Raw genomic sequence first — 23,961 nt, forward strand, 5'->3', positions numbered from 1 at the left:
AGGAACTTTGCCAGTGCCGCCCATTCCCAAAGGCAACAGAGTACAGGGCTGAACTAGCTGCTGGGAATCTCTCTCAGGAAGAAAAGGGAGAGCTGTGAATGAATGCCCAGCTACTCTAGCAGTGCAAAGGCTGGATTTCCTCGGTAGCACCCAGAGTATTGAGGTAGGATCTCCATGACTGGGGGGAGAGAAGAGATTAAGAAATGGGCAGATAAGAATATCAAATAGTATTAAAGGAGTGTGGTTTCTGCTGACTGACTTCAGGACTCCAGCAGGAAGACTGTCCACAATCTACTGGAAGAACCTCACTTGAGGAACCCCACACCTGGCCTATGAGCGTCCCAAACACCCTGAGTGCTAAACCCACACTTCCCCCAACTCAGCAACAAGCTCTTGTGTGTGTTCCTGAGTGTGGTGGTGAGAGAAAGCTCTAGTAAACAGGGAATACTTTCAGAAAACATGCCAGGGTCTGTGGGCAAGGGAGAAACCACAAACTTGAGCTGTAGGTTCACCTTCTAGAAAACAAAAGAGAAGTTTTCAGCAGCCATACTGGTGTGTTGTAAGAACCAGAGAGGACATACAAGCTTAATACTTTTCCACAAGAGAGAGCAAGAAGTGTGGAACAGGACTATCCATACAACATTAGAGAAAGTCCCAGATATAAACAGGGCCAACAAAAAAAAATATCTTCTACTTGAAGACAGCTAATTAAGATTTGAGGAGGTGACTGCTAGTTCAAGTGCAAAATCAGCAATACAAAACTCCAAGGAACATGAAGAATCAAGGAAACACGTCATCACCAAAAGATAACAATAATCCTCCACTAACTGAAATCAAAGGTGCAGAATTTTGCAATTTAGCTAATAAAGAAATCAAAAGCCGTTTTGAGGAAACTCAACAAGCTAAAGAAAAACACAAAGACAATCCAACAAAATCAGCAAAACAATACATGAATAAGAAATTTAACAAAGGGATAGAAATCATAAAAAAGAATCAAACAATTTCTAGAGCTGAAGAATTAAATAAATAAAAATTTTAAAAATGCAACAGAGATCATCTATAGCAGAACAGACCAAACAAAAAACAGAATTAGTGAGCTATAGAATAGGAACTTTGAAATGACCCAGTCAGAGAACAGAGAAAAAGAATGAAAAAAAGTGAAGAAAGCCTAAGTTATCTATGAGATACTATCAAAAACACAAATATTAAAATAATTGGAATTCCAGAAAGAGAAGAGGGGAAGAAGCAGGCAGAAAGTTTATTTAAAGAAATAGACTTCACAAATCTGGGGAGAGACTTGAATGTCCAAATTTATGAAGCAAATAAAACATCTTGTTTCATCACTGAAAAATGAACTCCATTATAGTGAAACTGTCAAAAATCAAACACAAAGAATCCTAAAAGCAGCAAGAGAAGAAAAGATTATAACCTACAAAGGAGCCCCCATTAGGCTATTAGTGGGAAAGAGCATTTATCTAGCAAGCCATCCTTTGTTATAAGGAGAAATAGACTTTCCCAGACAGAAGCTGAGAGATTTCATCACCACTAGACCTGCTTTGCAAGAAATGTTGAAAAGAGTTCTTCAAAGCAGAAATGAAAAAGACACTAACTAGTAACATAAAAATATACAAAAATATTCAACAACAATGGTGAAGGTAAGTATACAGTCAAATATAGAGAGGTCTCATTCTGTAATATGATGGTGGGTTAACCACTTAACTATAATATACAGGTTAAAATTAAATAGTAGTAAAAATAACTATAGCTACTATAATTTGTTAACAAACACAATATATAAAGAGGTAAGTTGTGGCATCAAAAATATAAAAGGTGGGGAGTAAAAGGGTAGAGGTTTTATATGCAAATGAAGTTGCTATCAGCTTAAAATGAACTGTTTTATCTATAAGATGTTTTGTGTAAACCTCATGGTAACCACAAAGCAAAAACCTGTAGTAGATTTCAAAAGATAAAGAGAGGGGAATCAGAGCATACCGCTACAGAAAATCACCAATTCACAAAGGTAAGGAGAAGCAGGGGGAAAAAGAAACAATGGAACTATGAAACAGCCAGAAAGCATTTAATAAGGTGGCATCAGTAAGTCCTTATATATCAATAATTACTCTAAATGTAAATGGATTTAATTCACCAATCAAAAAGCACAGAGTGGCTGGATAAAAACAAAACAAAACAAAACAAGAGTCAAATAAACTACTTGCTGCCTACTAGAGACTGACTTCAACTTTAAGGATACAAACAGGCTCAAAGTGAAGTGATGGAAAAAGATATTCCATGTGTGTGGAAACCAAAAGAAAGTAGAAGTGGCTATACCTATATGAGACAAAATAGACTTTAAGCCAAAAATGGTAACAAGAGACAAAGAAAGTCATTCTATAATGACATAGGGGTAAATTCATGAAGAAGATATAACAATTGTAAAAATACACACCCAACATCAGAGCACCTAAGTATATTAAGCAAATATCAAGAGATATGAAGGGAGAAATAGACAACAATACAGTAATGGTAGGAGACTTGGATAGCCCACTTCTGGGTGTATATCCAAAGGAAACAAAAACAGCATATCAAATAGATATCTGGATTCTCATGTTTATTGCAGCATTATTCACAATAGCAAAGACATGAAAACAACCTAAGTGTCTATCAATAGTTGAATGAATAAAGACTATGTGGTATATAATAGAGTATTATTAAGCCATGAGAAAGAAGGAAATCTTATCATTTGTGACAACATAGATGGACCCCCAGGGCATTATGTTGAATAAGACAGACAGGCAAAGGCAAATAGTGGATGATATCTCATATATGGAATCTAAAATAGCTGAACTCGTAGAAACAGAGTAGAATGGTAGTTACTAGGGGCTGGGGAATGGGGGAAATGTTGTTTAAGGGTCCAAACTTGCAACTAGAAGTCGAATAAGTTCTGGAGAGCTAATGTACAACATAGCAATTATAGTCGACAATACAATAATAAACTTTAAAGTTGCTAAATGACTAGATCTTAATTGTTCTCACTATAAAAATAATAATAATGCGATATGGTAAAGGTGTTATATATAACATATATAATCAGCATGTTCTACATCTTAAACTTATACAATTATGTCAATTATATCTCAGTTTTAAAAATCCTTTATAATTATTATCTGCGGTTATCTCAATAGAGGTGGTTAGTTTATATGACCCAAGATGTGGCAGCATGTGAATAGGAGAGAGAGGATTGCCTGTTTCTTAGATTAGCTATTTAATTAATATATGATTCTTAGTTCCTTTTAATTAAATTTTCTTATTATTGTGTGCTAATAGTCTTGTAAACCATGTGTTTAAGTGGTTCAGACTGACCTGATTTATATTAATACTTGCAGTGATAAGACATATTAAATAATACAAGACTATAAAATTCTAAATTTGCATATTTTGAATCAGAAGGAAGGGGATAGATGTGATGTACATTTATAGTGCAGTGAGAACCTTAGGGAATTTGCTTTTAAATTATTATATTATTCATAATCTCAGACCTACACAATACTTTGTAATACCCAAGAAAGTCACTATGTTGCTACTGGAGAGAAGGATATATTCTTTATTTCTTTTTCATAGGGTTTTGAAAACCCGACTTTTTATGTAATCATAAAAACATGCTTTAAAATGTTAACTCCATATTATTATCCACTAGCTAAGAGTTGGGGATGACACAATTAAAAAGTTTGGTTTCTTTTTTATCCTAGTTAACTAGCATCTATACCTGCTTCACTTTTTGGATGTGGGAGAGTATAACCTCTCACCCTCTGTGAGCCATCTTGTGGGTACTGGTAATCAATATGCCTGCCCTATCCTGGCCACTTGAGCATTTGATTCAAACTAGGCTTGATTGACTCTCTGTCCCTTGAGATCCTGAATATTGAAAAGTGTAATATAAGGGTGATTCATTCCAGTTTAATTGCCCTGATGAAACTGATTAATTAATTCCTGCTACCTGGGCCCTTGGATGCTGCCTTGGTTTTACCTTGTCTGATCCTGGTTTTTCAGCTGTTTCTTTGATTCTGTGAACTACTCCATGGCCTTGCGAAAATTTTTCTTATTCTTTTTCTTTCTTTCTTTTTTTTTTTTTTTGCATACAAATAAAATTTATTGCTGAGTTTCCCAATTAACATTATAGAAATTTTTTTAAAAACACAGAAATTCACAAATTATTGAGAGCCCCAGAGTTAAACACACTTTATAAAAAAAAAGTACAAAAGTGAGTTTAGAAATATTTTTTGAAGAAAAGTATGTCATCTAATAGCATAGAAATATGAATCCAGGCAACGAATGGTACAAATACAACACTTAAAGTTGTACTCAGTCACTACTCAGAAATCATTGTCAGAGTTATGAGATAGATTCAGTTTGAGAAGTTACACATTCAATTTGTTTCTGACTAACCTGTCTTGTTTTTGCCTCTCTTTTGTAAGAAAAGAGCTAGGTCTTTAATATGGCTGGGACAAAATGTTATACATGAACTGGAGAACAAGGAGGGGTGGTCCTCCCCTGGTACCTGAACAAGAGAACAGTTAGTACAGAAATGGCTTTGGCATTTTAACCTTTCATGTTTTCCCAAACCTTGTTTCTTGAATATTATAACCTCACATGATTTTTTAACATCGTTATTATCTCCAAACTTTTTATATACATTGATAAAATTCCTTCAAAATGGGTTGCCTCCAAAGAGGTCACATTAAATCTTTATAGCAGTTCAATCAGGTAGCTTTCTTCGTAATTCATGTGCCAGAGAATTAATTTGTTGTTTTTGTTTAAGCCACCTTCTGGGATTGACTTTAGGCTCTAGGTTAATGCAAATAGTTTAGTACTAGTAGGAATTCTTTTTAGGCTGAAATTACACATGACTGGCTCTCTCTTTTGAAGCTGTTTCTCCTTGTTGGATGGATGTAGTATCTTGTCTGAGTAATCTGTAGAAATATATAGAAACACATACGAGAAGAGTACCCAAGCAAAGGTGAGTGTTATCTGTAATCCAAATAGCATCAATGAAGAAATGGTAGAAAGGACAATGCTGCTGCTGCATAAAAGCCCTTCATGATGTTGTCTGTATACTTGACCACAACAGAAGTGTACAGGCCTCCAACACTTGCAAGGAAGGTTTCTGTGTAACCATAGAAAAATTCTTTTTCTTTAATTTCAGCTCCATCTGATAAGTAGACACCAACTAATGTCACAACAATCCCTGATAGATACATTTGAATGTTTCTCACCCAAAGGGAAGTGTCTGAACTCTTTAAAACTTCTTCAAATCTTGAAAATCCTGAGCACAATACAGTGAATCCTGAACACAATACAGCAATGGCTATAGCACCAAACCCTAACAATGGGTTCTCTTCCACCAGGACATTTTTTTTCCCTTATTTAAAAATTTTATTTATTTTATTCATATATTTAACATATATTTAAATTTACTATTTTTATTTGCCTTATAGTATATGTTCACTGCAGTATAGAAGAAAAGCATATTTTGTTACCACTTTTATATATATTAAGTACTCAAATATGCCTACTAACAAATTTTTTAAGTGTCATAATTAACTGGTGTTTTAAATGATTTACATTTTACAAAACACTTGATGGGCTGTTATATAGGAATTCAAGTGTTTTGGTGATATTTGAAGATTTTTGTTGGGATTTAAAGTAAACTGAGAATGTATTGTTCTTTTCTCATTTAAAGTGGTGGAATATAGGTTGCTGCCATCCAAAAGTTCAAAATGTTTTGTAAATGTGTTTGAAGAATTTCTATACTGTTACTACTACTACTACTACTATTACTATTCCTCTGCTACTTCTTTTACTCCTATTCCTTTTTTTTTTTAAATTAAGTTTATTGGGGTAACATTGGTTAATACAATCATAATTTTCAGGTGTACATTAACATTTGGCATCTATATATTCTATTGTGTGCTCACCACCTAAAGTCCAGTTTCCTTCAGCTACCATATATTTGATCCCCTTACCCACACTCTACCTCCACCTACCTATATTTTTCTTTTACTTGCTCCTCCCTTCTTCTCCCCTTACTATAAACTTTCTAGTTCTCTGGTAACCATTAGTCTATAGTCTATAACCATGAGTCTCTGTTTGTTCTGCTCATTTGTTGTTTTATCCCACATATAAGTGATATCATGTAATTGCAACTTTTCCTATCTGGCTTATTTAGCTTAGCATGATTATCTCGAGGTCCATCCATGTTGTTGCAAATGGCAGTATTTCATCTCTTCTTATGGCTGAGTAATATTCCATTATATATATGTACCATAGCTTCTTTAGCCAATCATCTATCGTAGGGCACTTTGGTTGCTTTTATGCCACCATGGCTTTTATAGCTTGTGCTGGTTTCCACTGTACAAGTGTGACTCTACCACATAGCATAAAAACTGAAATCCACTGTAATTTGCTAAGTGTCTGGTTTAACATTAAAAAAGTACACAAAGCAGTACAGGGAATCTTCAATTGGTAGGTCACCTTGTACACTGCTGCATCTAGGTTGCTAAGAGCTAGGAAGCCATGTTGTTCTGAACAGCATACACTAATAATGGCACACTTAACTTCAACAGTTCTTTGAGACTCCCCAAAACATTTTCTCTTAAAGATGTCTTGAATCTACCCAGACTACCAGTTTCTTTAGCTAAAAGTCCCACATGTAGCAATAACTTTATAACTTCTGTGATATACACAGCTGTGGTTGAAAAGTAGAGTTCTTTGTCTGATGTCCTAGTGTATCTTAAAGCTATGGTATAAGCTGCAGCCACCAGGGTCATCCCTGTCAAGCAGTATAACTTGAATAATAAACTGACATTTTCTCTTGGGGCAGCCATTGCTCCCCAACAGCCCTGCACGGAACTGATGCATGCCCACTCCCGAGCTCCCTGAGCAGGACACGGGGGACCGCCTCCTGTGGTCTTAGTGACGAAAACCGCTGGGCCTAGAGTGCCTTGCTGCCAAATGACAGCTGGTCTCCCACCAGAACGAGCACTAAGATCAGACTCAGGAATCTGAGCTATGCCAGGAAATGAAATGGCTAGGAACGAGGAGAAGCCTTTACAGCCAAGTCCTTGCTGACAAGTGCCTACAAAAATTTTCTTTGTGAATAAGTTGGCCAGATTTAGTTACTATTCTCTGCAACTAAAGGACCTTAATACTGCTAACCAAGAACTTTTGATTTTCTCTTTTGATTGGGTCTTTTTAGGCCAAACTAGACAAATGCTATTTTTCTTAATGTCAGGGCTAGTTATAGGTTAAGGTATCATGAAACATATATGCTGATACCTGTGAGTTATGTTAAATATACCTGCCTATCACCAATCTATAGAGAATAGGAGCCATGAATGCGGGGGCGGGGGGGAGGCCTGTTTGTTTTAGATCTGCTTACAGTGACTTATAAGTGCTTACGACCTATCTCCCCTTTTATTAGGTATGAAATGGAAAAGATTTTGGCTTAAAGTGTGACTCCAACCAAGGGCTTTCTCTTTGAGTCAGTCCCAGTCTATGCTCCAGGGCCCTCAGGGAGCAGTTTAGCTGTGTCTCAATTGCTTATGACATCAGCAAGCACTTTTAAATAGTTTCAATCAGGGAAAGAATTTTTCTTGGCCTTTTATTAAGCAATCTCTATTATCTTAAAAAAAAAAAAACTTTTATCTTTTACACTTAATTTTTTTTTTCCTTTTGAAAATCATTTTAATACTTTAAAGTATATTGATATGAGGGAGATATCCTGAAGGATGGTCAAAAAGCTAGATTCTTCTTTCTTCAATTTACCCTTCCTCTGTTAGTTCCACATATCTAAGAAATCCTGATCCAAGGATACATTTTCCCCTATTGTCATTTGTGTTCATTCTGCTCTGTAAGGGTAGAATATACCGGCCATGCTGTTCTAGGATATACAGTGGGTTTCTTAATGTATTTAACTTATAAATGGACTTCAGAAGGTAATCTTAAAATGAGACTATCATCTCTCAAAACTATAAACAAATCTTTTATTATGGCTATGGAGGCTTAATAGTAAGATAGAATGGAGTAAACCCTCTAGGCAAGCAGGAATACTTTTGAAATCTCCACCTAGCACTCATTTTATATTAAGAATTTATTAGTTAAAGCCAGAATAGGTAGAATGATTAGTATACCCAGAACATCCAAAATATGCATATTGTCTTTTTTGATATTATATATTCCTTCCTGTAGTCTAGTTAAATTTTATGATGATTTAAGGGATTTTTTTTCTTGATTGACTTTTAAATTTCTTCTTTGACTTTATTTTCCTTTGAAACATTCCTTTGTTTCATTTCCCTACCTGCTTCTTAGGTCTGTCAATTTCCTCATTGGCATTAGAGTTTAGCCCTGCAGGAGGGAGGCACTGGTTAACAGATTACTGACCTCTGATTTAAACATTAATGATCTGAGATAATAGATTTTTCCATATGAATACATTTGGAAGTTTTATTAGAGGAGCTCAGTTTCCCTAAAGGTACAACGACATGCTCACCATCAGTTGGCAGGTGGTTCTGAAGATCCGCAATTTCTTCATTCTCCAGCTCATAATCCATGTTTTCCAGGACAGTGTTTAATTTAGATACATGACACTTCCCACCTTAGGGAAGAAGGAAGTAAAAAATAGAACCCGATTTTTAAGAAAAATACTGATTATATTCACACACCAATTACAATTAGATGGAACAATCCATTGCATAATAATTAAAAAAAACTGTTTAGAGCTAAATATGGATAATGTCCAAAATGTTACACAAAAGAGTTATTGTGAAAGCTAGGAATATAATTATTCTTCTAATCTCATTTCAGGGGTCTTTTCTATAGTTTGCAGGAAAGATGTATTTAGAAGAAACCTAATTACATATTATGTAAATTATATGTACTTATATATTTATTAATTCCCTATACCATTTTTATATATTATAAATTACATATATATGTTTTTTAGGTGACCCCTGATGAATTATGTAAGACCATAACAAGAGCTCCGGATAACAAATAGATTTTGAAACTTTTTCAGTGTCAGAGAACTAACTATAAATTATCACCTTAGATGTAGTTGCATATAAAGTAGACTTATATGCTAATGAGATAATGAGATCAAAAATCTAATTATTGTGTGATGATAAGGATTTTTAAAAGTTAAGGTAAAGTCTGCAGATTTTAGTTTTACTTGCCTTCTTATTGGGATTCTTACTTACCAGGGAAACCTTTTATCCAATCTAATAATATATTTTTCTCTATCTTTCTATCACCTGTAAAATGAGACATATTTAAGGTAAAAGAAAAAGTTATACAGTCAAAAAAAGAGTAGGTAGAGCATAATTTCATAATTACACACTTAAAAATTTGCCTACATTTTCCATGCCCACATATCTCTTCATATATGAGAACAAAAACAAGAGAAAATTCTTAATGTGGATAATCTATCCATTCTTCTACACTGAAACTCATTTACTTCACTGAGATACTCTTTTTCCACTCTGAGTTCTTCTTTTCTTTTTTCATTACTTGCTAATTTTGCCTTCTCTTTTCCTTGCTCTCCTTAAGCTTCATTTACCTCCAAGTAATGATACTCTTAATAGCAAAACCGAGGTTTTTAAAACCTAAATGTAAAGGTGTAATTTCTTTACAACTAAAGGTTGGGCTTTTTGTCTTTTAGATCTTTATAGGAAAGCAGGTGCATCCATTTTTATGATGTTCTCACATTGACTTTTACACTAGCACAGAGATACATACATAGTATGCAAAATACCTACCAGTAATTGGCAACATTTTCAACAGTTCCCAGAGCTCCCTGTTTGTGAGTTCTATTCCCATGTTTTGCAGTGTTCTGTGTACGTCCTTGGCTTCAACTTTTCCTCCTTTAAAAGATGGGAATGGTAACAGATGAGAATTGCCTACTGACTTCAAATGATGAAGTATCTACACTTGTACAGGGTTGGCTACAGTTTTCAGAAGTTATTTCTCTAATTCTAAACAAAATACTTATTTCCAATGCTCTTAATGATCTTAAAGAAGTTAACCCAGCTCATAGCAAAGGGATTTATAGGAGGCAGTGATCTAAGTTATGTATCAGCAGCTACCTAATCTAAATCATATCACCATCAGGTAAAACCTTTGTTACTTTTTGCCTTGCTTGAATTTTGAGACAGATTGTCCTCAATGACCACATTATTTGTATTCCTGTCAAAGTTTTACCTTAATATTTACTGGGTTCCAGTAGGTGCAAGGTAAATATTCTGAATGAATGAACAGGCAAGTTGCCTATTGAAATGAATCACAAAATAAAAATGAAGTTTCAGAGAATACAAAACTTGTTATAAAGATGTAGTACCATAACATTTTTGCCAGAACATAAATAGTCCAGTGTAATCTTCATGTCATTAGAATCAAAATTTAATCATCGAAAAAAAAAAAAAGAAGCTAGGAATGATAGAATAAGAAAATAGCTTTAAATATGTATGTGAACCTGAAATATTCACATTTTAGTTTCACATCTTTTCATAAAACATATTGCTCACCCATGAATTTCTTTATTTCTTTTAACATCTCATGCAGATCAGTCTTCCCAGATGCTAAAAAAAAAAAAAAAAAAAAGCCACAATTCAGACAGGCACAATTATTCCTGATTCAAGAAGATTGTTAAATAGAGCAAAATAATTAAATTTTTCTCTATGAGTTCTTGCTGAATTATATCCTAATGACATACATTGATGAGCATGAAACAGAGAAAACCTACTCCCTAAAAATGTTAAAGATTAATTTCATTATTTATTCTCTCCTCCCCTCTAATATCTCAACCTCTACACCCCATGGGACACCTCCCTCCTTAGGCTTGTTCTCCTTAAACTATCTACTATACCAGGTCCTAGGAACAAGACTATAAAGTTTCAGTTTGGACCTTTAAGTTTGTCTATTTCCCTATTTAACACTCTTCCATACTAACACCCCAAATTAGCTTACTTTTCTAGTAGATGTGTTCATTACATACTCAAAGGTTGTGAATGCCTTTAAATGAAAAGGATGTCTATTCATTCTGTATATCATCCAGACATCTTAACCTAGATAGTAGTAGTATAAGACTTTCTTTGCACATAGCAATATTAAACACTTTAAAATTAAACAGTGGAATGGAACAATTATAATGACAAAATTAGCTCTTAAATCAGTATATTTTCCCAGAATTTCAGATGCGGCATATTTCAGTAGTATATAAAATCTAGAAACTGCGTATTATTGGTATTTTGTTACAAAAAAAGAATATGCTATTTATTATTATGGAATCCCATTTTGCTTTTGGGGTAGTTTTCAGTACACCCTCTCCATACATTTAGTTAGCAGATTTGCATTTTGGGGGCTCCTGCTAAGTATAGCACAATGTACTTTTACGTAAAACTTCCATGTTAGTGATAACTATTAGTTAACACCTATTGATTAATAACTGGAAAGTCCTTGTTTAGAGTCTTAAATAGTGGCTAAAAAACATATTATCTAATTAATTCAACTTCTCATTCATTTAACAAATATTTATAGATTATCAAATGTTTGCATGCCTTATGCTAGGCACTGGGGGATATAACAGTGAGCAGCATAGACATGGCTCCTGTCCTCACAGAGCCTTCATTCATTACTGATTTCACTAAATCTAGTTGAGAAGAAACTTTCGATCTTTCTTTAAGTTTCTCTATCAGGACACACTTCCAGACACCTCTTTTATTTTGTATTCTAAAATAGTAAGGAAAATTTGTGCTATTTTCACAGGGTCAACATCAAATGTATAATAGTTTAGTCATGTATATGAAGATAATAGGAATCACTGAGGGATTTATTTGATCTAGGTTTATAAATGCCTATTATGGTCCATATGTATATAATGAGGGGATCTCTAGTCTGAGGATTAAACCCAATAGTTTCTCACCTCTTAATTTTTTTATTATTTTTTTTAAATTAAGTTTATTGGGGTAACATTGGTTAATACAATTATATAATTTTCAGGTGTACATTATCATTTGACACCTGTCTATTCTATTGTGTGTTTACCACCCAAAGTCCAGTTTCCTTCAGCTACCATATATTTGATCCCCTTTACCTACTTCACCCTCCCTCTATACTCCTAATATATATAACCTCTTTACCTCATCTATCTCCCCCTTCCTCCCCCACCCCCTACACCCTCTGGTAACCACTAGTCTTATAGTCTATGTCCATGAGTCTCTGTTTGTCCTGTTCATTTGTTGCTTTTAGGTTTATATCCCACATATGTAATATCATGTGATTTTCAACTTTTATATCCCACATAAGTGATATCATGTGATTTTCAACTTTTTCTGTCTGGCTTATTTTGCTTAGCATGATTATCTCAAGATCTATTCGTCACAAATGGCAGTATTTCATCTCTTCTTATGGCTGAGTAATATTCCATTGTATATATGTACCACAGCTTCTTTAGCCAATCATCTATCGTAGAACACTTCGGTTGCTTCCACGTCCTGGCCACTGTGAATAATGTTGCTATGAACATCGGTGTGCAAATATCTTTTCAGATATGGGTTTTCAAGTCTTTAGGGTAAATACTCAGTAGTCATCTCTAAAATATTCTTATTTTAGGATTGGGTTCTTCACTAAGATTTGAAATGTCATATTAGCATCAAAACAGATCTAGTTTCAGGAGTTCTCATACATAAACTTATAAGTCTGAATTTCCCTAAAAGATCTAATAATGTCTGTAATGCTCACCATCAACTGGTAGGTTTTGTGATATATCTTTAAGTTTCTCATCTGGGACCTTGATTTTCATGTTTTCCAAAATGTTCTCCAGGTTACTAACATCAACCTTCCCACCTAAGGAAAAAAAATTAGGAACACGAGGGAAATTTAATAACCTCCCTGAATGAGAAAATTTCAATTAATCCTCATGCACCATGGCTATCAGCAAAACTATCAATGACCCAACATGTTCAAGTGCACAAAGGTGGACAAAGTAGAATAAGAATTGTAACCTCTTTCTTGGTCTTGAGGACAATCCTACAAAGTACAAATTCATTCTCCAATGAATTATAATGGTGAAGACAAAAAATTGAAAACTTTCTAATGAGTAGGGCATAAATCCTCAGTTTAGTTCTTTCAGCTACTGAAATGCCCTGAACAACTGCCAATTCTTTACTTTGCATTTTCTATGTAGACCCAGATTTAAATTTTCTTTTCAACTAAATTTGACAAAAGCCAACTTACTAAGCAGAGAAATGAAAGACTATTTGAAAAAGCAGCAAAGTAAATAATCAATTCACAAAAGAGGTGGTAAGATCTACAAGAGAATAACTAGACAATAGTACAAATGTGAGGGAAGAGAATCTTATTTATTTTTTATCTCATCATGCTTCTTACCATTGAAAGATTTCACACCATCTAGCAATCTATTTGCATATATATTTCCCTCATCTGTAAGAAAAGGCACAATTCACATTATAGATTCACATTATAGATAATATAGAGATTTAGAGAAACAGTATAAAGGCATCATCTCATAATGATAACTTAAATAATTTGCCTTAGAAATAACTTTGATTTTTGCCCTCTGATGAGTCTGAAATCATAGATTGGAGAAAACTCTCAGAAGGTGGTGTCTTAATGCAAAGCCAATAATTAGTGGCAAACATCATAATGGAATATAAACATGTTTTTCTTCCACTTTTCTTTGACTTTTCCTTCTTTCTCCTACTCTCCTATTCCTCCCATCCTCACTTTTTTTCTTATATCTCTCAGCTTAACTTTCAGATCTGAGGGCAGAACCAAACAAATAATAGAAAAATTATATTCAATGGCAGGATTAAAGGAAATAGATCCCCCTCTCCCTGCCAAAAAACGACATTCCTCTTTCCAAAGGAAGAACAAGTTCACAGTAAAATTTCTTAGTCATTTTATTGTTGTTTTTAAATTAGGATATCTCATATGTATAGTTTTTTAAAAAGTTGAATACACAGGACTAACCTTCCTCAAAAGCTCTAATAGTATTTGAAATGCTTACCATCGATTTGCAAAACTTTCTCTAGTTCCAAGTATTCTTTAGGTGTCAATTCAACCCCAATGCCTTCCAGAATATTTTTTATATCTTTGACATTAACGTTTTCTCCTTCAAAATAACAGAAATGGCAATTATATTTGACAATATTAAGAACTATCTAGGTTTTCAACAATGTGAAACAAAATTGTGTTTATACACTGCCATCCCAACTGCTAGATAAAAGACAAAGGCAGAATAAGACCTGCCCAGTGGAGTAAAGGGCAGGCAGAGAATTAGAACTTATTCCTTTGACTCTAGGGAAAGATGCATTTTCATAACATTGAAGATAAGAAAGTACAGTTCTCAATAAATTGGGGATTTAGGTAATAGTCATAAATTAGAATGTAAAGGTTAATCTGATATTGCTCTCTGTTTTTCTCTAAATTATTAGATTATTTGACCATTATCCTAATATTTACTTCATCTATTATTGTGGTGATCTAGATCAAGGCTTGGCAAACTTTTTCCGTAAAGAGCCAGTTAGTAAACATTTTAGGCTCTGCAGAGTATACAGTGTCTGTTGCAGCTAGCTACTCAACTCTGCTGTTGTAGCACAAAAGCAGCCATTAATAATACATAAACGAAGAATGTGTGTTCCCATAAAACTAGATTTATAAGAATAGGCAGAAGGCTAGATTTGGTCCATGGGTCGTAGTCTATTTATTCCTATAATAGATTTTGATTTTTCTGTGGTGAAGATCTTAAGTGTACTATTATTGGCAAATATTTTAGAGGATATAGAACTTGCTACAAAGAAATGAAAAAACAATTTTTAATCCAGATAATCCAGACTTACTTGGATAATGAGACATAAGAATTTATAACACCACCTTGGTAACAAGATAGAAGATTGATAGCTCTCTGGACGTCTTTCATATTTTTTCCTGATCCTTATCCACAATCTTCCTCTAGAGGTAATCACTATGCTGACATTTTATTTTATTATTTTTTAATTTATTATTTTATTTTTAAAATTAATTAATTAATTTTTTACAGCATTTTAGATAAGGATTTCTTGCTTTCCTTCATGCATTTATCACCCGTTGGTATGCTTAACCATGACAGTTTAATTTTGTCTTTTTAAAAAACTTATAAATGAAATCTCATATGTTATTATTTTCAGTGATGTTCTGGGAAGATGGTGGTAGTGGGAGTGGTACGCTCTAGGTGCAGGCCATGGGAAGCATATTATTTGTAGAGAATTTAAACACAGTAATAACACCAATTAAAAGTAAGTCTACCTTTTACTATTATCACATGCTGGCATTTCAAATAATGTCATTCATAAATTCTTTTCCCTGCCAAAGTAGATTGTTCCCATTATACCTCCTCACCTTTTATATGCCACTTTTGCATCTGGCTGATTTTTTAAAAAATTGAGGTGGAATACACATAAAATTAACTTTTAAAGTATGCGATTCAGTAGTGCTTAGTACATTCATAATGTTTTTAATATTTTAGTTCCAAATATTTTTATCACCTCGAAAGGAAATCCCATGCTCATTAAGTAGTCATTCTCCATTGTCCCCTCCTCCCAGTCCCTGACAAACATGAGTCAAAGTACAATATACTAATTAGGATAAATTTAAAAACTCCACACCCAGACACATTACATTTCAGATAAAATTATATTACTTATTTATCTATTTATATTTTTTAAAGGTATACAACATGATGGTTTAATATACATATATATTTGTGAAACAGTTACTACAATCATCTGTCATCTCATATAGCTACCTTTTTTTGTATGTGTGATGAGAACACTTAAGATCTACTCTCTTAGCAACTTTCAAATACATGACACAATATTAACTATAATCACCACACTGTACATTAGATCCCTAGGACTTGTTTGCCATATAACTGAAGTTTGTACCCTTTGACTAATATCTCCCCATTTCCCCCAACCCCTGGCCCCTGGTAACCACCATTCTATTCTGTTTTTATGAGTCATGCTTTTTTAGATTCCATACATTAGATCATACAGTATTGTTTTTCTTTGTTTGACCTATTTCACTTAGCATAATATCCTCCAGCTTCATCCATATTGTCACAAATGGCTGGATTTCCTTCTTTCTTCTGGCTGAATAATATTCCATTGTGTGTGTGTATGTATATATGTATATGTATCCACAAACATACATACATATGTATGTGGAAACAATCATATACATCATACACACATGAAACTATATAATTAAATATCCACAAGCAGCTACAGGGGTCTTGGCCATCAGGGTGTACCTCCGTGGCTGTAGGATTTTGCCATGGGCCCACACAGGGCAGTAGAGGCCAGTGAAGGGCTAGCCTCAAGCATGCATCTGGGGTGGGGGTGAGCCCAGGGGCGGGGTCAGGCTGGCATCTTGCACGCTTGAAACCAGAGAGACCTGGGCTGGCTGCTGGTGTGGATGTCAGGCTCTGGAAGTGGGAGAAAGAAGATAAGGATTCAGACAGCTAGTATCTGCAAACACAAAAACTTATGAAGTGAGACTCATGAAATATGCAGGGTTTCTGTGGTGACTGTTCTGGCAGTTGTTTTCTTCAGTGGTGAAAACTACTGGGGTCCTCTGCAGAGCAGGTCACTGAATTGAAGTTGCTTCAACTGTATGGCTGATATTGGTAGATCCTGCTCTTCTTCTTTATTCATAGCTGTCTCTATATGTCTCATTTTTGCTGGTCTCTGGGTGGGGTGAATCCAAAGTAAGTCCTTCATGCAGTGCCCTGAAAGGCTAGGGAAGCTAGTTGCTCACCTCACTCTTCGTTTCCCAGTAGGGGAACTCTTTTCTAGCTGAGGTGTTCTCTCTTTGTGCTGAGCTGGGCCCCTGGGGAATGGGATAATGCAGGCAAATGAAGCTGCTCTTCCTTCCCAGTTATTTGCAGGTTTTTCATTCCACTGGATTGCTGAAGTTTCTTAAAATGGACTACTGAATTCTCTTCGAATTGTTTCTGTTGGTGGACAGTTGTCTAATTTTTGATCTTTGTGCGGGGACAGAGGCTGGGGTCTCCTACTTTGCCATCTTGGTGATGTCAATCTCCAAACACAACTGATTTTTGTAGGTTGATTTTCTATCCTGTAACTTTACTGAATTTGTATTAGTTCTATCAGTTTTTTGGTGGAGCCTTAATGGTTTCCTATATGTAAGATCATGTTGTCAGCAAACAAGTTTACTTCTTTCTTTCTAATTTGGATGCCTTTATTTCCTTTTCCTGCCTAACAACATATACATATACAGGAGACTGGATGAATAAATCCATAGCATATTTGCAAATAAATTATTTATATAGAAGTGAAAAGTAATAAGCTACAACAATAAACTACAAAATCTTAATGACAGGTATCTTTCAAAACTAGTTATAGAAGACTGCACATAAATAAGGTTAGGGTTAGGGAACACCACACATTATTTATGATAGCATTTTTATAGAGTCAAATGAAGCAAAATGAAAGACTATGTTGTTATTACATCGGTAATAAAATTATTATTTTAAAAAAAGAATCAGTTATATAAAATTTGAGATAGTGCTATCTCAAAAAGCAGGCGACAAGGTGAGGGAATAGGGGAGCAATCATATGTTGATGCAGTGATCTTGGAAGTATTCTAGTTATTTTGTTGATTGGTAGAGTCATGGATATTAGTACTACACTAATAGATTTATATGTTCATTGAAAAGATAAGAAGGAAAATATCATTAAAGAATTAGAATTTTTATCTTTAAGATGACTTTTAACTTGCCTGTAACTGCTTTCACATCACTCATCACTTTTTTCAAAGAAACATTTCCATTAGCTGTAATACAAAGCATAAAAAATTCAGACATTGATATAGAACTTAGAAAAATTATAAACTAGGGCCCAGTGAAAGTCCATACAATCTATTAAATTATTTTTGTTCACCTTAAATTCATATTTACTTGTTTGAGTGCTTGATTCCTTATTTTTAGAATAATGGTGTCTGGCCTGTCTCTTGAACACAAGGTTTGACCATGACAAATGTACTACCATTTCTTAGGTTATCACTTTCTTACAAGAATGGTAAAAGATACTATTCATAAAGTTCACTTTGTTGTTGTTCATTTGTTTTGCTTTGATTTTTGGTGAACCTTACTGGGCTAGGGGCTTTGCATCTTCCATCTATTCCCAATAAGCTTTCCTTTAATGTTTTCAACTTCTGTATCTATCAAAATGGTGGTGAAATGTGGTTGTTAGATACTTGAGGAAATATTAATGATATTCTTAGATATTTTTTTCTCAGTCATTTCTGGCTCTCTTTGCTAATTCATTTAATTCCTACCCTGCTCCCATGTTTGTTTCTCTGGCCTGATAAGTGTGAATGTTCTCTCAGCATGACTCATAGTTGAACAGGGCGATAATTCTAGATGAATAAAAATAACAAAAGACAGGATTTCTTCTTATTTAAGACCATGATTCTTAAAAATGTCTTAAACTGCTTGAATCCATCTAGCTTTAGAAATTTTTACACATGACCCCAAAATCCTAAGTTTTCCCCTAAAAGGCAAAAATAGTTATTCATAATGCTCACCATCAATGGGCTGCTTTTGTAATACACTTTTTAATTCCTTATTTTTGAGCTTGATCCCCATGTTCCCCAGAACTCTGTTCAAGTCATCGATATTAACCTTTCCTCCTTAGGAAAGAGACAGAAATGTGAGAAAAAAACAATAGATACAATATAAAAAAATACTTCTTGTGCTGATGAATTAAATAAACTTTCAATAGGCTTGGCTGCTGGTGAGAGTGTTAATTAGAATTACCACATTAGAAAGTGATTTGGTAATAACCATCATGATCCTTTAAAATATTCCTAACTCTTAGCCCACTAATTTCACATTTTGGAATACAGAAAAAGCTTATTCCAAAGAGGAGAGGGAAGTGTTCATTAGTTTTACTTATTATAAGTAAAAAAAGAGAGAGAAAAATATGCAGAATTTAAATATATAATGACAGGGTATTGTTAGATAAACCAATGTATTTTCATTCCACAGAAGATTACAGAGCCATATCTGTTACAAAAGATGGTTTCCACATTAAAATGCTTTTTTATAGGGTGTGTGTATACCGTAAAATCATGTAAGTTATGTGATTAAAATCCTATGCCCAGTAAAAATAGACATAAAATGAACAACATAAATAATACATGTGATTCTCTCTGATATTCTACAGATAGCAAGCACATTAGTAGAGTGAACCGCAGATCAATTTATTATTCCATCAGAAGGACTCACATTCTCTGTGCCTATGTGATTCTAGTATTAGATATATTTTTGTATATTATGGTTCTTAGGTAAGCCAAATACTTCATTAAATTGCTTAACTATAAAAATAATAATTTCTTCCATCACTGGAAGAAAAAGTTGACTATGTTAGACTTATCAAGACTAGTATGTTGGTGCCTCTTATGGAGTCTTCCAATATGATTTCAGAGCAATCTTGACTATATGAGATTTTTGCTATTTTAACTATACAGGGCTTCAAAATATTATGAATGGTAATGGTTACATAGTAGGATTATGAGTGACTTTTTTCTTTAATTTAGATATTTTATTTAATGGGCACGTGACACCCTTTATATTAAAAAAAAGAAAACTAACAATTCACAGCTGAGCATTATGATCATTATTTTCAGTACTGTGAAGTTTAAAACTCTAATTAGACGTATCCAAGAGTACACAGGAAGACAACTGTAGAGATACTTAGACTGGTTCCTTTGAGTCTGACCCTGGGATCAAGCCTACATAGAAAAACCAACCAACCAAAAAAAAAAAAAAAAAAAAAAAAAAAAAAAAAAAAAACTAGAAGATCAACATATAAAAGGAGTAGTAGAAGGATCATGATCTAATAACTATGGAAAAAATACAAATACAAAGATTGAGACCCTCAGTCTTATATACTTTCTCATTACATTACCTACCTTTGAAAGACTTCAAAGCTGTTAGCAGTCTATTCTGAAAAATTTTCTTATCGTCTGTAAGAAAAGGCACAGCTCAGGATAGAGATGACTCACAAATAGAATATATAAGGGTCCGACTTGTGTGACTCACTTTAGAAATCTATCCACTTTCGCCTTCAAATGATGAAGTTAAGCAATGAAAAAAGTTCTCATTATGGTAGTCTGGTGTAGAGGTTAACAGCCTGGGTTCAAATTCTTGCTCTGCTACTAACTAGCTTTGTGGGCTTAGGTAATTATTTACTCTTTTTGTGCCTCAGTTTCCTCCATTGCAAAATGGGAACAAGATGTCATCATTGTGCATGGTAAGAACAGAGCTTAGCACATCATTAGGGCTTGATAAATGCAAGCTGTTATTATTAATAGATCTTTCGCACTTATTCTTTCACACCCAAAGCAACAGTTGGTTTATATACTACAGAGCTGAAACTCACAGATCTACCTCTTTCTGTTCTATTTTCGACTCCTCTCATTCCTTATTTTGATCATATTTCCATTCTATTTACTTCTTACTCCTAAAGTTTGACATGTGAGTGGCCTGAGTTACAGAAGGAATTAGCTTACTTCTTTTTTTTTTTCAACAACACTTTATTTTTTTTAAAGGTGATCATTCCTCTGTGTTTTGCCTCTTAATTCACTTCCTGCAGGTATTCTCTTGCTTCTCAAGAGAGAATTCATAAATGCAGGAAGGCCTTTGCCAGAAAACATCTTTAAGAAATAAAGAGAACTCTAATCCTGGGGAGATTTGAGAAAGTTTCTGGCATCTTCTAACTTCTGCATATTGACACATCCTCTGAGAAACAGCCTAAAACCAGGAATAAACACCAAAGCCAATACCGATCAGCAAAATATCCAGGGAAATAAGTGGAAAACTTGACAATTAAAAGCCACCTAATTAAAGAGACCAAATTTCAAAATGGCCCTGTACCTTCCTGTGGCTAATGTGGTCAGGCAAAAAGATAGCAAAAACCCAATCCAGTTAAAGAAGAATACCATGAAAAAAGTTAACATGAAAATGGTTGGTCAGAATCACAAAAATCACCTTGACCCATAAAATCCTTATCTCTTCTAGAAACCAAAGGGATAGTAAACTGGATGGAAACTTTGGAAACCCAGATTCATCTTTGTAGTCAAAATATGCTGCATTCTGCAGAGATGCTGCTGTAAGGGAAAAAAGAGTCACCTGCAGCCAGCCTGTTCACCTTCCCCAAGCTCTTTCTCACTCTGCAACTGCTGATATTGGCTGTTGCAAAGCTCATGCTTGAAGATTTTGCTAACTTCCCAACTGGTATAATAATATAGAAAAATTAAATTTCCTAGCAGCTGGTATAAGAATTACTTGCAGGGAAAAATAGGCCTTTGTTGAGAAGATGCTTTTTGAAGCTCACTTTGGGAAGATGTTGAGCTTTTGTGCTTCAACGAAGAAACAAACAACATTCATAACAGAGAGAGGAGACACATTTTGCATCCTTCCAGGGATTGAGAACAGTGGGAGGAGTTCTCAGGGTTTAGCCCTGTGAAGGATAAGGATCAGGAAAAGGGAAGGAATCCCCAGGGGCAATATATCTATATCTATATCTATATCTATATCTATATCTATATCTATATCTACATCTATATCTATATCTATATCTATATATCATCTATATCTACATCTACATCTACATCTATATATTATCTATATCTAGATATTGATATTGATATCTATATCTATATCTATATATAGAAAAGTAACTCTGAGAGAAAACAAATTTCTCATGAGGACTTCTGCTATGTTTACTGAGAGAGACAAGATGTAAATCTCTCTCCTTCCTGACCATTTCAAAGTTATCAGTAACATCTTTCCCCCTTGACAGTGATTTTGTAGAAGAGGATTCTTTTAGCAGTTAAATCCTGTTCTTGCGTTGGCACAGAGTAATAGAGAGGCTGTATGAAAACAAGAGCTGGAGGATGGGTGCAGGTAACACTTCAACGTAAATATTATAAGAACTATAAAACTAAACTCTCTGGAGGTCCCAGTAATGCAAATGCAGCTCACCATCAACTGGTAGCAACTGTAGCAGTTTCAGACATTCCTTATCATTGACTTCTATCCCCATGTCTCTAAGAACATTTTTCATGTCACTGGCATCAATCTTTTCTCCTTTAAAAAAAAAAAAACAGTGTTCATGGGTGAAATTTTTAGAAATTAATAACTCAATATTTTAAAGAGGTTCAGGAGAACATGTTATTAGCCTATATAATATATATATTTTTATATACTTACTATAGCTTATATGGCATCATTCTCAATTTGGGGTTAAAGAGCAAAGGCAAAATGGGATGTAAAAATACAGTGTGTCAACAGAAGTCATAGCGAATTTGTTCCTATAATATTGATATAGTGAAGATTCTCTTGATATTGGGGATAATGTGCAGAATGAAATCTAGTTACCAATTGAATAATGAATTGCCAAAAGAAATAAGTCACGAGATATTATACTGATATATGTAATTGATTGTTCACAAAACCCACATTATCTTAAGCTTTCCAAAACTATACCTTATTTACTAATGTGCTTACCTAAATTTTAGTAATTTACATTAGGCAAAGATCTGTAAATTGCTAAAATTTAGGTATATGAAAAAATATCTCTACAGTACAGGAGACTTGTTATCAAAACCAAATCTTGTGGTTTATTTTTAAAACATATATACTCCAAGATCAAATGGATTTTATCAGGCAGAAATATTATATAATAACTGAGTAAAATGGCAAAATTAATATGAACAACAGACTACTTGGATAATAGCATCTAAAATATAATTGATTATAAAGCCTTAGGGTTTCAGTGTTATAAAAACTCACCTGTAAAATCTTTCATTCTCGGAATCACGTTTTTCAGATCAACTTTCCCATCAACTGTAAGACACAGAGCAGTCACAGACCAACAATTAGACTGTTCCTTCTGCCCCAAACTATGATTACTATGACACCTCCCCCGAACTAGAACATTGATATTATCTTGAATTGTCTAGTGCTTGTTTTAAATTTAAATAGATTCACAGGTCACTACCAATGTTCCTTTTTGTTCATTTTCCAGTGATCTCCTAATTAATTGTATTTCAAAATATTTTTTTCAAGACGTGCTGAATTCATTTAATTTTTTTTCATGTTTATGAGTTTGAATTTTTCCTTTATAATTGAATGACATCTTGGCTGTGTATAATGTTTTTTTGGTCACATTTTCTTTTTCAACTTTGTAGACATTCTTCCACCCTTTTCTGGAATTGAATGTGCTCTGAAAACCTATTATTTCCCTTCCTCATCTGTCATGTGCTTTCTATCATCTGTATGTATGTCTGAGGAATTCTAATTTTTCCTTGAAGTTCAATAAGTAAATTAGAAAATATTTCACTGTAGAGCATTTCTAGATTAATATTCTCTGGAGCCTGATGTAGTGTTTTTGATCTGCATTCATTCTTTCATTTTAGGGAATTTTTTTCCCCCTTAAACTATAATTAACTTAAAATATTTTATTTGATATGTTCTCTACTCTAAAAATATTTGACATTCTACATTGGATCACTGTGAATCATCCATATCTACTAGATTTTTGACAGATTTAACCTTTTTTTCTCTGCATTTCCTGTGATTATCTAACATCCTCTCATTCTGTTAGTAATAGGATTTTCAGCCATATCTATTTTTTATTTTGATTTTTATAATTTATTTAATAATCCTATGATGATTTTCTGGTATTCACTTTGTTTCTTTAGTTATGCAATTTCCCTTTTAATATTATCATGTTATATTACTATCTCATTTTTGAGCTCTAGTTTTATTGAATTAATATAAGTTGTTCTATAATATGAATGAATTGTCAAGAACTTCTTTTT

The 23,961-nt window shown here is 33.9% G+C and overlaps 1 pseudogene; it reads right to left on the reverse strand.

The window, feature by feature from the left end:
* Positions 1-4,894: 4,894 nt before the first annotated feature.
* On the reverse strand, positions 4,895-6,882 carry LOC120600151 (CMP-sialic acid transporter-like; annotated as a pseudogene).
* Between the last annotated feature and the right edge of the window lie 17,079 nt (positions 6,883-23,961).

The sequence above is a fragment of the Pteropus medius genome, unplaced genomic scaffold (assembly GCF_902729225.1).
Source record: "Pteropus medius unplaced genomic scaffold, Ma_sr-lr_union100, whole genome shotgun sequence".
NCBI classification, from domain to species: Eukaryota; Metazoa; Chordata; class Mammalia; order Chiroptera; family Pteropodidae; genus Pteropus; species Pteropus medius.